The sequence below is a fragment of the Cervus elaphus genome, chromosome 17 (genome assembly GCF_910594005.1).
Source record: "Cervus elaphus chromosome 17, mCerEla1.1, whole genome shotgun sequence".
Classification (NCBI taxonomy): domain Eukaryota; kingdom Metazoa; phylum Chordata; class Mammalia; order Artiodactyla; family Cervidae; genus Cervus; species Cervus elaphus.
Genome location: NC_057831.1, coordinates 59,485,301 through 59,500,000, shown reverse-complemented (window position 1 = coordinate 59,500,000; position 14,700 = coordinate 59,485,301).

The window sequence follows — 14,700 nt, the reverse complement described above, 5'->3', positions numbered from 1 at the left end:
ATATATGTGTTAGTATGCTGTAATGTTCTTTATCTTTCTGGCTTACTTCACTCTGTATAATGGGCTCCAGTTTCATCCATCTCATTAGGACTGATTCAAATGAATTCTTTTTGACAGCTGAGTAATATTCCATGGTGTATATGTACCACAGCTTCCTTATCCATTCATCTGCTGATGGGCATCTAGGTTGCTTCCATGTCCTGGCTATTATAAACAGTGCTGCAATGAACATTGGGGTGCACGTGTCTCTTTCAGATCTGGTTTCCTCAGTGTGTATGCCCAAAAGTGGGATTGCTGGGTCATATGGCAGTTCTATTTCCAGTTTTTTAAGGAATCTCCACACTGTTTTCCATAGTGGCTGTACTAGTTTGCATTCCCACCAACAGTGTAAGAGGGTTCCCTTTTCTCCACACCCTCTCCAGCATTTATTGCTTGTAGTCTTTTGGATAGCAGCCATCCTGACTGGCGTGTAATGGTACCTCATTGTGGTTTTGATTTGCATTTCTCTAATATGGTGCTCAGCTTTCTTTATAGTCCAACTCTCAAATCCATACATGACTACTGGAAAAACCATAGCCTTGACTAGACAGACCTTTGTTGGAAAAGTAATGTCTCTGCTTTTCAATATTCTGTCTAGGTTGGTCATAACTTTCCTGCCAAGGAGTAAGTGTCTTTTAATTTCATGGCTGCAGTCACCATCTGCAGTGATTTTGGAGCCCCCAAAAATAAAGTCTGCCACTGTTTCCACTGTTCCCCAATCTATTTGCCATGAAGTGATGGGACCAGATGCCATGATCTTAGTTTTCTGAATGTTGAGCTTTAAGTCAACTTTTTCACTCTCCTCTTTCAGTTTCATCAAGAGGCTTTTTAGTCCTTCTTTGCTTTCTGTCATAAGTGTGGTGTCATCTGCATATCTGAAGTTATTGATATTTCTCCCAGCAGTCTTGATTCCAGCTTGTGCTTAATCCAGCCCAGTGTTCCTCATGATGTACTCTGCATATAAGTTAAATAAGCAGGGTGACAATATGCAGCCTTGACGTACTCCTTTTCCTATTGGGAACAAGTCTGTTGTTCCATGTCCAGTGCTAACTGTTGCTTCTTGACCTGCATACAGACTCCCATCTCTTTCAGAATTTTCCACAGTTTGTGGTGATCCACACAGTCAAAGGCTTTGGCATAGTCAATAAAGCAGAAGTAGATGTTTTTCTGGAACTCTCTTGCTTTTTCTATGATCCAACAGATGTTGGCAATTTGATCTCTGGTTCCTCTGCCTTTTCTAAAACCAGCTTGACCATCTGGAAGTTCATGGTTCAGGTACTGTTGATGCCTGGCTTGGAGAATTCTGAGCATTACTTTACTAGCATGTGAGATGAGTGCAATTGTGCAGTAGTTTGAGCATTCTTTGGCATTGCATTTCTTTGGGATTGGAATGAAAATGGACTTTTTCCAGTCCTTTGGCCACTGCTGAGTTTTCCAAATTTGCTGGCATATTGAGTGTAGCACTTTCACAGCATCATCTTTTAGGATTTGAAATAGCTCAACTGGAATTCCATCACCTCCACTAGCTTTGTTCGTAGTGATGGTTCCTAAGGCCCACTTGACTTCACACTCCAGGATGTCTGGCTCTAGGTGAGTGATCACACCATCGTGATTTTCTGGGTTATGAAGATCTATTTTGTACAGTTCTTCTCTGTATTCTTGCCACCTCTTCTTAATATGATCTGCTTCTGTTGGGGCCACACCATTTCTGTCCTTTATTGTGCGCATCTTTGCATGAAATTTTCCCTTGGTATCTCTAATTTTCTTGAAGAGATCTCTAGTCTTTCCCATTCTGTTGCTTTCCCCTATTTCTTTGCACTGATCACTGAGGAAGGCTTTCTTATCTCTCCTTGTTATTCTTTGGAACTCTGCATTGAAATGGGTATATTTTTCCTTTCCTCCATTGCTTTTCACTTCTCTTCTTTTCACAGCTATTTGTAAGGCCTCCTCAGATAGCCATTTTGCTCTTTTGTATTTCTTTACCTTGGGGATGGTCTTGATACCTGTCTCCTCTACAATGTCATGAACCTCCGTCCATAGTTCATGAGGCACTCTGTCTATCAGATCTAGTCTGTTAAGTCTATTTCTCACTTCCACTATTTATAATTGTAAGGGATTTGATTTAGGTCATACCTTAATGTTCTAGTGATTTTCCCTACTTTCTTCAATTTACGTCTGAATTTGGCAATAAGGAATTCATGATCTTTAGCCACAGTCTGCTCCTGGTCTTGTTTTTGCTGACTGTATAGAGCTTCTCCATCTTTGGCTGCAAAGAATATAATCAATCTGATTTTGGTGTTGACCATCTGGTGATGTCCACGTGTAGAATCTTCTCTTGTGTTGTTGGAAGAGGGTGTTTGCTATGACCAGTGCGTTCTCTTGGCAAAACTCTATTAGCCTTTGCCCTGCTTTATTCTGTACTCTAAGGCCAAATTTGCCTGTTATTCCAGGTGTTTCTTGACTTCCTACTTTTGCATTCCAGTCCCTTATAATGAAAAAGACATCTTTTTGGGGTATTAGTTCTAGAAGGTCTTATAGGTCTTCATAGAACCATTCAACTTCAGCTTCTTCAGTGTTACTGGTTGGGGCACAGACTTGGATTACTGTGATATTGAATGGTTTGCCTTGGAAACGAGCAGAGATCATTCTGTCATTTTTGAGACTGCATCCAAGTACTGCATTTTGGACTCATTTGTTGACTATGATGGCTACTTCTTTTCTTCTAAGGGATTCTTGCCCATGATAGTAGATATAATGGTCATCTGAGTTAAATTCACCCATTCTAACCCATTTTAGTTCACTGATTCCTAAAATGTTGACATTCACTCTTGCCATCTCCTGTTTGACCAGTTTCAATTTGCCTTGATTCATGGACCTAACATTCCAGGTTCCTATGCAATATTGCTCTTTACAGCATCAGACCTTGCTTCTATCACCCGTCACATTCACAACTGGGTGTTGTTTTTGCTTTGGCTCCATCCCTTCATTCTTTCTGGAGTTATTTCTCCACTGACCTTCCGTAGCATACTGGGCACCTACCAACCTGGGGAGTTCATCTTTTAGTGTCCTATCTTTTTGCCTTTTCATACTGTTCACGGGGTTCTCAAGGCAAGAAGAGTGAAGTGGTTTGCCATTCCCTTCTCCAGTGGACCACATTTTGTCAGAACTCTCCACCATGACCCATCCATCTTGGGTGGCCCTACATGGCATGGCCCATAGTTTCACCGAGTTAGACAAGGCTGTGGTCCATGTGATTAGATTGGTTAGTTTTCTGTGATTGTGGTTTGCAGTCTATCTGCCCTCTGATGGAGAAGGATTCAGTCTATACAACTTTCAAATCCCTGAACTTTTTAAAATGCATCAAAACATATTTGACTTCTACTGGAACTAGGTGGAAAATGCTCAATTAATCATTTATTACAACTTGGTTATTGCCAATATATAAAAATAAAATCCTTTAACCCAGCCTTCCAATAACTCAAATCAAATTCAATATGTACAGACTCAGTAGGTCTTACATGTAAAATATATTCATTGCCTCATTTATAGAAAAAAGGAGATCCATTAAATATTTTCCTTTGAACAAACTTGTACAGTATCTTGATCTTTTTAAATGTTTTCTGAAATAACTTGAATTAACTGACATTTTCTTTTCTGGACTAGAATATCTGAAAAAAATATAAAGGAGGTGGGTAGAAGTAATCCAATGTAGAGCATATTTTTTGACGTTATTTCTGCTGAGACTTGATCAGATGATAAAGCATACTTGGAGGCAGAGGGGGGTGGGTTTGATGCCTTCTTGGAGTCCTTGGCAACTGACTATGTCTAGAATTATGATTATGTTTATTTATTAACATTTATACTGGGCCATTTTAGTTGATTAGCACAATGCAATTACTAAAAATCTTCAGCTAAAAGTTCTGGGAAATGTCTACATTGCTAGGAAAGTCTAGATATGATATCATTTCTGATTTTCAATAATTTAATTAAATAAACAAGCATATTACCTCCATGTTAGAGCAGTCTCTCAGCATAGTTTCCAACATGATGAAGAACTCAGTCTAATTGCTTAATGTGAAGGCAATGAGAGTTATTAATCTTAAATTCTTTGCTAATTACTCAAAGAACCCTTCTCTGCCCATAAAATAAGAAACCGTCTTAAAAGAGAAGAAGCCATGGATGACCCAAACATGATTGTATACTTGCTCTCCTCTTGTCTCTGATGGATCTAGTCTTGTGGCCACAGCTTCTCCCTGTCCAGGGCCAGAGTCAGTGGAGGCTGAGAGGACAGAGACCTGTGAAGTGGACTAGAACAGGGAGCCCTTAACCAAAGACCTCTATGTTTTTGAAATGCTGTCACTAGAGATTGATTCTTCTGAGGAAGACTTCATTCCTTGTTAAAATACAAATTACTCTAAAAATCTGAACCTGTTAAGAGTTATCAGCTACAAGTAAATGAACATGGGGATTCATTTTCTACATAATTTCCTTAGAGCAGTGTTCCCCCAACATTTATCTGGTGTGTGTTGGGGTGGGTCTGTGAGGTCGAAACTATTCCCATAGAAATACTAATACACGGTTTACCTCAGGCAGGCTCATTTTCTCTCAAGTATGCAGTGAAATTTTCTAGAGGTTACATAACATGTGATATTGCAACATCTCAGTGCCGAAGCAAATATGAGAACTCAGGGTGTCTTCTATAAAGCTAGGTATTAAAAAAATTTGCAAAAATGTCAAACAGTGCCACTCTTTCAATAATTTTCTTTTGTTTTGAAAAATATTTCATCAAAAGTATTTTGCTTGTGTTAATATTTAGTAGATCTTTTAAAATGTTTTTCATTGTGGTAAAAGTCAGATAATATAAAATGTACTATTTTAACCATATTTAATAGTTCAGTGGGCTTCCCACATGGCCCTACTAGTAAAGAACCCACCTTCCAAGGCAGGAGACATAAGAGATGCGGGTTCATTCCTTGGGTTGGGAAGATGCCCTGGAGGAGGGCATGACAACCCACTCCGGTTTTCTTGCCTGGAGAATCCCATGGACAGAGGAGCCTGGCAATCAACAGCGTCAAAGAGTCAGCACGACTAAAGCAATTTAACACACACACCCGATAGTTCAGTGGTACTAAGTATGTTCACATTGTTGAGCAACTCTTAACCATCGTCCGCCTCCTAAATTTTTCACCTTTCTAAACTGAAAGTCTGTCCCCATTAAACACTGACTCCCCATTTCCCCCTCCTCATCCACCCACCTTCCCAGCCCCTTTCATCTACCAATGTATTTTCTGACTCTGTGAATTTGACTATTGTTGGTATATCGTATAAGTGGAATCAAACAGTATTTGTCTGCACCTAATGTATATTGAAATGCACTTTTAAGATTAATAAATTAGGCTTTTATTATTTTTGCATGAAATAATAAGTAAATATTTTGTACTTTCTCAGCTTTAATTTCCAATATGACAAATATCAATAGGTATAACCCACATACACAAAAGTTCTTTGGGATCCTCAATGATTTTAAAGAGTTCAAAGAGTACGTCAATGATATCTCAATAAAGCTGGAAGAAAAATAAATAAAATAAGTGGTTATTAAAAACTGGGTAAAGGCAGGCTGGGACCACAAAGGTTAGCTGTTGACAGTGTCAAAGCAGAAGAGGACCCTGGAAAGTATTAGGTTCTTTCACTCCATTTACACATTGAAAATTGACTCCCAAAGAGTTAGGATGACTTTTAAGATATTCTGGTTACCTACTGCTGTGCTGCACACCATGCCAAAGCTCAGTGTCTGAAAATATAATAATTCTTCCCTTTTTTCTGAATATGAAATTTGGACTGGACTTGGAGGGATGGCATCTCTGCCCCACCTGATGTCTGAGGCTTCAGCTGGGGTGGTTCCAGCATCAGAGGGTTGCAGCAACTGGGCTCGCTGGACATCTCTCTCTCTCTCTCTCCCTGGCCTTCCCTAGTGACAACCGGGGCTTCCTCACAGGGTGAGCATTCCAAGAAGCTGGGTGACGACAGCAAGGCTTCCTGTGACCTAGCCGCAGAAGCCCCACGGTTCCCACTGCAGTCTGTCAGCTAAGCAAGTCACTGAGACCAGCCCAAGTTCAAGCACAGAGGAGCTGGACTCCATCTCTCAGTGGGGGAACGTCATCTTTAACCTTCCACACCTGAGGTCCTGGAATTAGCATGAGAAGAACTAAAACTAGAACCCATCTCTCCCGAGTCTTTGTGCCATATGGAGACATCTCCAGTGGTACCTTGGAGGAGGGTGAAAAGATAAGACCAAATTGTGGGGGCCCCTGTGAATGAAGAACATTTCAGGGTGGAGTCTAGGCAACCATGACAGTAGCTTGTGCATTTGGGAGCCTGAAAGGGAAGCTGTTAAGGATAATGGGGCTCATGGATTCTCTGATGTAGAAGAGAACTCAATTCCTTCTTAAGATGACTGATTTTCCTCAGTGACTTCCCTGCTAATTACCTCTGTCTTTATAATGGTAGGTTTGATTTGCGGGGCAGCCTATTCTGCCTCTGAGAACTCTAATATAACGTTTTCCACAGAGCCTACATCTGTTTCCCTCTGACTTCTGCCCAATGGTTCCAGTTGTATACTCACATACTCACACTGCTTTAGGGTAATAGAGCAGAAAACTTCTACATGCAGCCCTATGCCTATTATAGCGCTTGGAGTCCCTGTGAATTCCTTGACTCCAGGTTTCTGACACTTCATTATAATTTTTAAAATTCCTCTACCAATCAAGACACTCTGGTATAAGCTCCCCCAGTTGGCCAATGGCTCTTTCTAAGTATTCTCCAGTAGGGAGCCGGGTAGCCCACTGTCAACACAACACATGCTGTGTACCCCGCTGTTATCCACACACAGGCTAATGATACGTGAGGCAGATCCAAAGCCTTAAATCTTTTCCATGTATGATCTACTAACCATGCTTCTTCCAGGAGGTTGTGTGCATGTGTGTGTCTGTGTGTGCCTGTTTTTTTGTGTGTTTTTTACTCAGCTGTGGAAATTTACATTCATTGCCAGAAATTTTATCTCAACAGATCCAACTTGACGATATCTTTTTAAATCCAGACTCAGTCCCTAAGGCTACTCATTATCTCACTTAGCTTCCTATAACCTGCAGATCTGTTATGTATTTTTTCTACTACTTTTATTTAAATCATTGATAAAACATGTTGAACTAGACTGAGCCCTACGTCACTCCATTAGAGACCATCCTCTATGCTGATGTCAATCCACTAATCAGCATCCTTTGGGTTCATTTCTTCACCTAACTGTTCTTAATTCATCTCATCGTCCTATCAGTTAGCCTGTATTTCTCCATCTTGTCCACAGTCATATCACGAGAGGTCTGGATACATGCCCTGCTGAAGTCCACACACATTATGTCGAATGCAGTTGGCTTCTCCCTCCATCCACTATCCCTGTCAGAGGAGATGAAGCAAATCTGACTCTTCTTCAAACACGCCATGCACTTTGATGATTGCAGGGCTTTGCTCCTGTTCTTTTCTCTGTCCAAATCTTCCATTCCACCTCAGCTGCCTGCCTATTCCCATTGCTCAGATATCACCTCCTCACTGTAGCTTTATTCCTTAACTCCAAGCATAATTATTTCCCCAAAGCTCTTTATACACAGTATCATGTCCCAGTTGTTTGTTTAGGACTATTCTCCCCTCTCTCATCTAGAATGTGCATGTGTACGTGCTAAGTCACTTCAGTCGTTTCTGACTCTTTGTGACCCCATGACTGTACCCCTCCAGGCTCCTCTATTCATGGGATTCTCCAGGCAACAATACTGGAGTGGGTTGTCATGCCCTCCTCAAGGGGATCTTCCCAACTCAGGGATCAAACCCTTGTCCCTCATCTGTCTCCTGCACTGGCAGGCGGGGTTCTTTACCACTAGTGCCACCTGGGAAATGAGCTATGTCTTATTTAATAAATGAGTGACAACTTTAATTTTACTAGACCCTGGTGTCTAGTGACCATCACTTCCTTTCCAAAATACTCATAAATCACTCATGCCAAAATCCAATCTAAGACTCTCAATGTGGTCTCTAAATACCAATTCCCACTAAAAAGAATCATGGGTCCTTGGAAGAATAGTTGATTCCAGGTCTAGGTAAGAAGTATAAAAGAGGAACCTGGGCTATCTTGTTGTACCAGCTACAAGGACAGTTAGGGTCCTAATCAAAAGAACTGAGAAGCCAAAAGGAAGAGGTTTTCATTGGTCTCATTTTGGATAATTTGAGCATAAATAAGAATAAATACTGCAATAAAAGAAAACACATAAAATACATTTACCCATGAGTTCATAATGCTACAAAACAAAACAAAACAAACCCACAAAACAAAACACAAAAATCCACTGACGGTCCCTGAAGGACACCATGGAACAAACTCACTCTTCTGAAAACTGGTGAATAGAGAGAAAGAATTCAGCATTTTCCTTAACTTGTCACACCTTACCATACCTTAGATATCTGATAATTGATAGAAGTCTTTTTTCTCTTTATATAAATATTCTAGATAAAAAACTAACAAAAATGATATAATTAGAATATTATCATTTGAAACCCCTAAAAGAATAAAATCTTGTAATCTAGGCAATGCTAACCAACGTCTCCTAAAATCATTAGGTAAAAAGCTCATGGGGAACTTTTGAATGGATGGTTCCAGACGATAATACCTAATCCCGCAGGTCATATCTGACATTGTAAGGAGAGAGACAGGCGGTGGTGCAACAGGAAGCACACAGACCACCTGGGATACATCCTCGCTGGAAATAGAGCCTGAACCTACGAAGCCTCGAAACCCAACTCGCAGTCTACAGAAATAAAAAGGGTTGGGATTAAACAACATCATGGGGAGGCTATCAGCCAAATCCAGAATATGGCTTCTTCTACAGCATGTATGATCCATTTTCCTCTAAAACACATTGTAAGGAGGAAAGTAAAGGTCAGGGGTGAGGGGAGGGACCTGTAGAGCAGAAGAGACTTTGGAGACACGAAAACCAAATGCAAAGCGCAGAACTTGTTTGGATTCTGAGTCAAACAAAACAACCTAGCAAATACTTTTTGTGAGACAATCTGGGAAAATGGAACACCGGTCATTTGAAGATATTAAGAAACCATAGTTGATATTTTGGCACTGTGGTTATGTATTTTTAGAGGGAAAAGTTCTTATCTTTTAGGGATAATATTGAAATATTTAGAGAGGAAATTATATGATGTCTTAGGTTGCCTCAAAACCATCTAGTCAGGGAGTCGGTGGTGACCAGGATGGTGGGGTTGGGTGTGGGTTGGGGATGGAAAAACAAGGTTTCCCATGAGCGGGTACTTGTCATGTCTGGATGAGAGGTTCATGATGCTTGACTTTTCTATTTTTAAAAATTTTGGCCTCACCCCATGGCATGTGGGACCTTACTTCCTGACCAGGGATTGAATCTGTGCCCTCTGCTTTGGAAGGCAGAGTCTTAACCCCTGGACCACAGGAGAAAATCCCTACGATGATTTCTTTATATTGTTCTCTTTCCTTCGTATGTGGGGAATTTTCATCATAATGTTAAAATCCAACCTAGAATTTTACCTGAAATTGTTGTTGAATTGTTCTGTTATTTTCAGAACCCACATTCCTTTTTTTTTATTAATATTTATGGGTTTGCCAGAAGAGCAGTCTTTTCATTCCTCTTTCATCCTTCATGATTCCACGGAAACCACCAACCACCCTTTGGTGATGCCCTCAGGACAGAGACCTTGCAGAATTCATTAAAGTGGGCGAGACCCCTCAGAGTCACTCAGACCACACGGGGCTCTGGTCCCAGTCACTCATGTTCATGCTAATCCTTTCTGTTCTGAAGCTCATTCTCTTTGACAGAAAAGACACACAAAAAATTGGAGTCTTATTCAATTTTCTTTATAGTTTCTCAACATTCAAATAAACCTAGGGGCTTCCCTGGTGGCTCAGAGGTAAAGAATCCACCTACCAATGCAGAAGACACTGGTTCGATCGCTGATCGGGGAAGATCCCACATGCCCGTGCACCATGGCTATTGAACCTGTGCTCTCGAGCCCAGGAGCAGCAACTCCTGAAGCCCGTGTTCCCTAGAGCCTGTGCTCCACAACAAGAGACGCCACTGCAATTAGAAGCCAAACACAGCAGCTAAGAGTAACTCCCACTGGCGGTAACCAGAGAAGAGCCCATGAAGCAATGAAGATGCAGCATAGCTATAAATAAGTAACAAACATTAAAAAAAAAAACTCATTCCCAAGTAGTGAACTTACCCTTTAAAAAAACAATCATCTAGTTCTTTGTCATCATCGGATTTTTATTTTTTTAAATAAAGCTGGACTTTGGCATTTTGACTCTGTTCTTACAGGTCCCTGGTTCAGTCATTCAGTCGCTAAGTCGTGTCCGACTCTTGCAACCCTGTGGACTGTAGCCCGCCAGGCTCCTCTGTCCATGGGATTCTCCAGGCAAGAATACTGGAGTGGGCTGCTATTTCCTTCTCCAGGGGATCTTCCCTACCCAGGAACCAAACTCGAGTCTTCTGCATTGCAGCCAGATTCTTTACCAACTGAGCTACAAGGGAATGGCCTATCCCAACTTGCCTTCTTTTGTGCAGAAAATAGCACAGTAAGAAAAGGGTAGGCAAAACTTTTTTTCCAGGGACTGCACAGTGCTGGTAAGGACTGGAAAGCAGATACTATCATATTCTGCCCTGAAAATATAAACCAGTACTACCTTCATGGAAGACACTTTTGCAATATGTGTTGAAGGCTTTCTAAATAATCTGTATTTTTTGATCCAGAAATTCTACTTTTAGTGTTTAATTCTAAGCAAGTCATGTGGATATGCACAGAGATTTAGCTAACAGAATGTCTGGAGCAGTCCTTTTAATATAGTTTTAATAATTAGAAGCAAACTAAACATCCAGCAAGACAGAGCTGACTAAATAATCTATGACTTCTCATGCCATATAATACCACATAGCCAAAAAAAATGTTAGAATGTTTCATGAAATGGGAAGGTGTTCATGATACTTAATTTACAGGGAAAAGGAAATAAAAAAGCAGTCCATAGAGAATGCTTCTTACTTAAAAAAATTTATGTTTACAGATGAGGAAAAAAAAAGACTGAAAAGTTATATTAAAAAGTTAAAAATTTTTTTTCTTGTTTTAAGAAATACATGCCATATCATTTTCTATAATGGATACTAGGTAGTTTGGAATAAGAAAAAAGGTACTTAAGGATAAAAAGAGGGAGAGAGCACCCAGGGCCAGCTCTGGCCACTCTGCGTCCCTCTGTGGGGTGCAGTCAGCTCTGGCCTGACCATTGCCCAAGAACGGGCATGAACCTCCCTTGAAGGGTTTTGCTGTCCCCTCCCGATGCATAGAGACAAGGGGGCAGAATCAGTGACTCCCCTGGATAAAAGGTGAGAGGCTTGCTGTCCAATAACTGCTAACCAAGGAATCTGCCCCAGAATCCAGGGCCTGGCCGAGGCAAGCCCAAGGAGCCCCACCGGCCTCAGCTCGCTCTCCGGAAGGGCACGGCCGGGCCCCGCCCTGGGGCTGTCCGGGGCTTTGTGGTTCACCTCGCAGCAGTTAGCACTGTTCATTCAAGAGGTCTCCCTGGGGTCTGGGTTAAAGCTGTTGGCCTCTGCTGTGTAGTCTCTTGTGTAGACTCACTGTGCTGTTTTGTCCATTATTATGTCCCAGTTCCCTCCTAGCAGCCTCCCTGCCTCTTCTTTAAAACGTCTCTTCCTCCTCCGTTTCCTCAAGTCCAGTCTCAAATGGTGCAGGTTTATGAATAAGCAACTGAGTTAGCAGTGAGCTTGCGATTACAACCCTGCGCTCCTCCAGTGTACCAGCCCAGTAAACAAGGAAGGGAGAGAGAAACAACGCTGTGTGTTTTAAAAGAAAATTAATATTCTCCATTACATCTAACTGGGGAAATACTACAAACATGCATCACTTTAACCGTTTTACTGTCTTCTGGCTCCTGCGGTCTAGGACACGTGGTGCCTGTCCCTGACGGCCGGATTACATTTGCTTCTAAATTCTGAATCAGCTGAAATTCACATTAAAATGTATGATGCTGCAGCGTATTACTGGCAAACTCCACAAACTTCCCAAATAAAACAAAATCATATAAACAAACAGCAATAGGATCCATGGAAAGCCCAGAAAGGAACATATTTTTTCAGAAGTGTTAGGATTCTCAAGCATTTTTCTATTTATTTCAAGGCTGAGCAGTTTAAGATAGCGAATGACTCCAGGGCTCCTGCCACGGCTCTCATATGGCTTCCTGGATTGACTCAGGTAGAAGAGTGTATTGCTGATCCTAATTCTGTTTATGGCAGAGGCAGCACAGAGCTCTTGACTACCAAGTGCTAGGCAAGCTTCCTTGAAGGAGGAGGATCCGGATACCCACTAGGAGTGATAACAGTCACAGAGGGAGATGCTGCCTAGAAGAGCTGTCCCCACTTCTAGAATGCCTACTATTCCACCATCAGGGCTTCTTTCCTCTGTGACACCTGGTTCTTGGCATCTTTATTTGAAAATACCACTAGGAGTCAACTCTTTGGAAAAGACCCTGATGCTGGGAAAGATTGAGGGCAGGAGGAAAAGGGGGCGACAGAGGATGAGACGGCTGGACGGCATCACTGACTCAGTGGACATAAGTGTGAACAGACTCCGGCAGAGAGTGAAGGAAAAGGGAATTATGGCGTGCTGCAGACCATGGGGTCACAGACTCAGCGGCCGAACAACTACCACCCCTGGAGAGAAACACACAAAATCCTGCAACCGTAACGTAAAGGATGAGGCGTGGAGGACAGTCACTGTCCTCTCTGTCCACGCTGCACCTTCACTCCGACGGGGCCTCCACCTTCACCCCACGCCCTCCACCACCGCTCAGAAACTCGCGAACCCTGGGTCTGCTCCATCCCAAAAGTCTGCTTTTCAGACAGTGTCTGAACCACTTCTACCCTAACGTGCTGATCCTTACAACACAGGAGATATTTGATAAACATGGGCTGAATCAGTGAATGAGTGAACAGTTGACAGTATCACATGTTACAAAACCCAGAGAAGTAATGAAGAACTTTAGGCCCGAGTTACAGAAGTGAAGATCTTGCCAGCAGATATGGGAGAGAGGTTTTGTTCTGAGGTATCCTCTTGGACCCTCTAGAATCCTGGCATCGGGCAGAATAGTGTATTCTGCCTGCCCCAAGACTCCGTATCAGTAACCTCTCTTGAGGTCTTTTACTTCTGTTTGACCTACATTGCTATTCTCTCGGCTTAGGAAGTCATCGTTTCTTGCCTTGAGAGGAGACACAGCCTCCTAATTTGTCTCTAAGCTTCCCTGTTCCCTCATTCCTTCCCTCTCAAATCATACTTGACTGCATCCCTAGTCCTGCAGGACCTGATTCCAGCCTTTCTTTCCTCCTTTCTCTCATCATACCTTTCTTTGGGTGCACCCCCCTCCATCTCTCCTCTCTTAACAGCAAACTGAACCGAACTATTTCTAGATTCCCAAGCACACCATGCTGTCTCTGACCTTGGAGTCTGACCAGCACTGATTCCTTTGCCTGCAACTTCCTCCTTTTTCACGTTACTGTCACCTTCTTCACTTCCTCCTGGTCACCCTTTAGTACCCAGCACAGAGGAATCACCTCTTGCAGAATCCTTCTCTGATGCTTTGAGACGCTACATGTTCACCACGGGTCTTCTGGGACCTCTCCTCCATGCATCCTCACCAGAACTCAGGCTGATCAAGCAGCCACCATCTGAAGCTCTGTCAGCTTCTATTAAACAGGGAAAAGGGGAGAAGGTAGAGATTTGGACACCAACCTTTAAGGCTCAGCCAGAAGTCACACTTTACACTTCCACTCAAATGTTTATAGAATGGCTGTATCTAATTTCTAGGGGGCAGGGAAGTGAAGTCTTACTATGTGCCTGGAGATGCGGAGAACTGGAAATATTTGTTAAACAGCCTTAGCAATGAAGATATTCAAAGAAGATAAAACTAGGAAAATACTCAGTGGATATGGCGATCTTAATAAGAAATATTCAAACTGTGTGAAGGTGGTGGAAGCCAAATTAGAGGAAGCGATGGAGTGATTGAGAAGTAACGGAATAAAGACAGCAAGAAGAGATAACTTCCTTCAAGATCTCTGGCGGAGAAGAAAGCGAAGTCGTGGTGGCAGGAAGCGTAGGCAAGAAAGAAAACAGCGTTCATTGGTTGGTTATTAGTACGAATGTAGTTTGAGCACGTTTAGATGACAATGACATATATCCAGATGAGCATGAGAGTTTGAAGATCCAAGACAGGAAGAACTGGGTAACGTCCTGAGCCAGCGGAAGAGATAGGACTCCAAAGCACTGTGGAGGGATTGGCTTTAGATGGGAATGGGACGTCCTCTGGCATGCAGAAGGGACAAGAGAGGCGCAAGTGTACACAGAGGCCGACCGGCTTATAGGCAGAGAAGCAGAAAGTTGAGGTGATCTTGTCCATTGGTTTCTGTTATCACTGTGTATTCAATTTATATAGCGCTATTGAAGTCTGTTCCATTTGGAGAAATTTAGGAGGTCATTACTGGGGAGGGGATGCCCCTTTGTATCACTTGTGGTTTACAG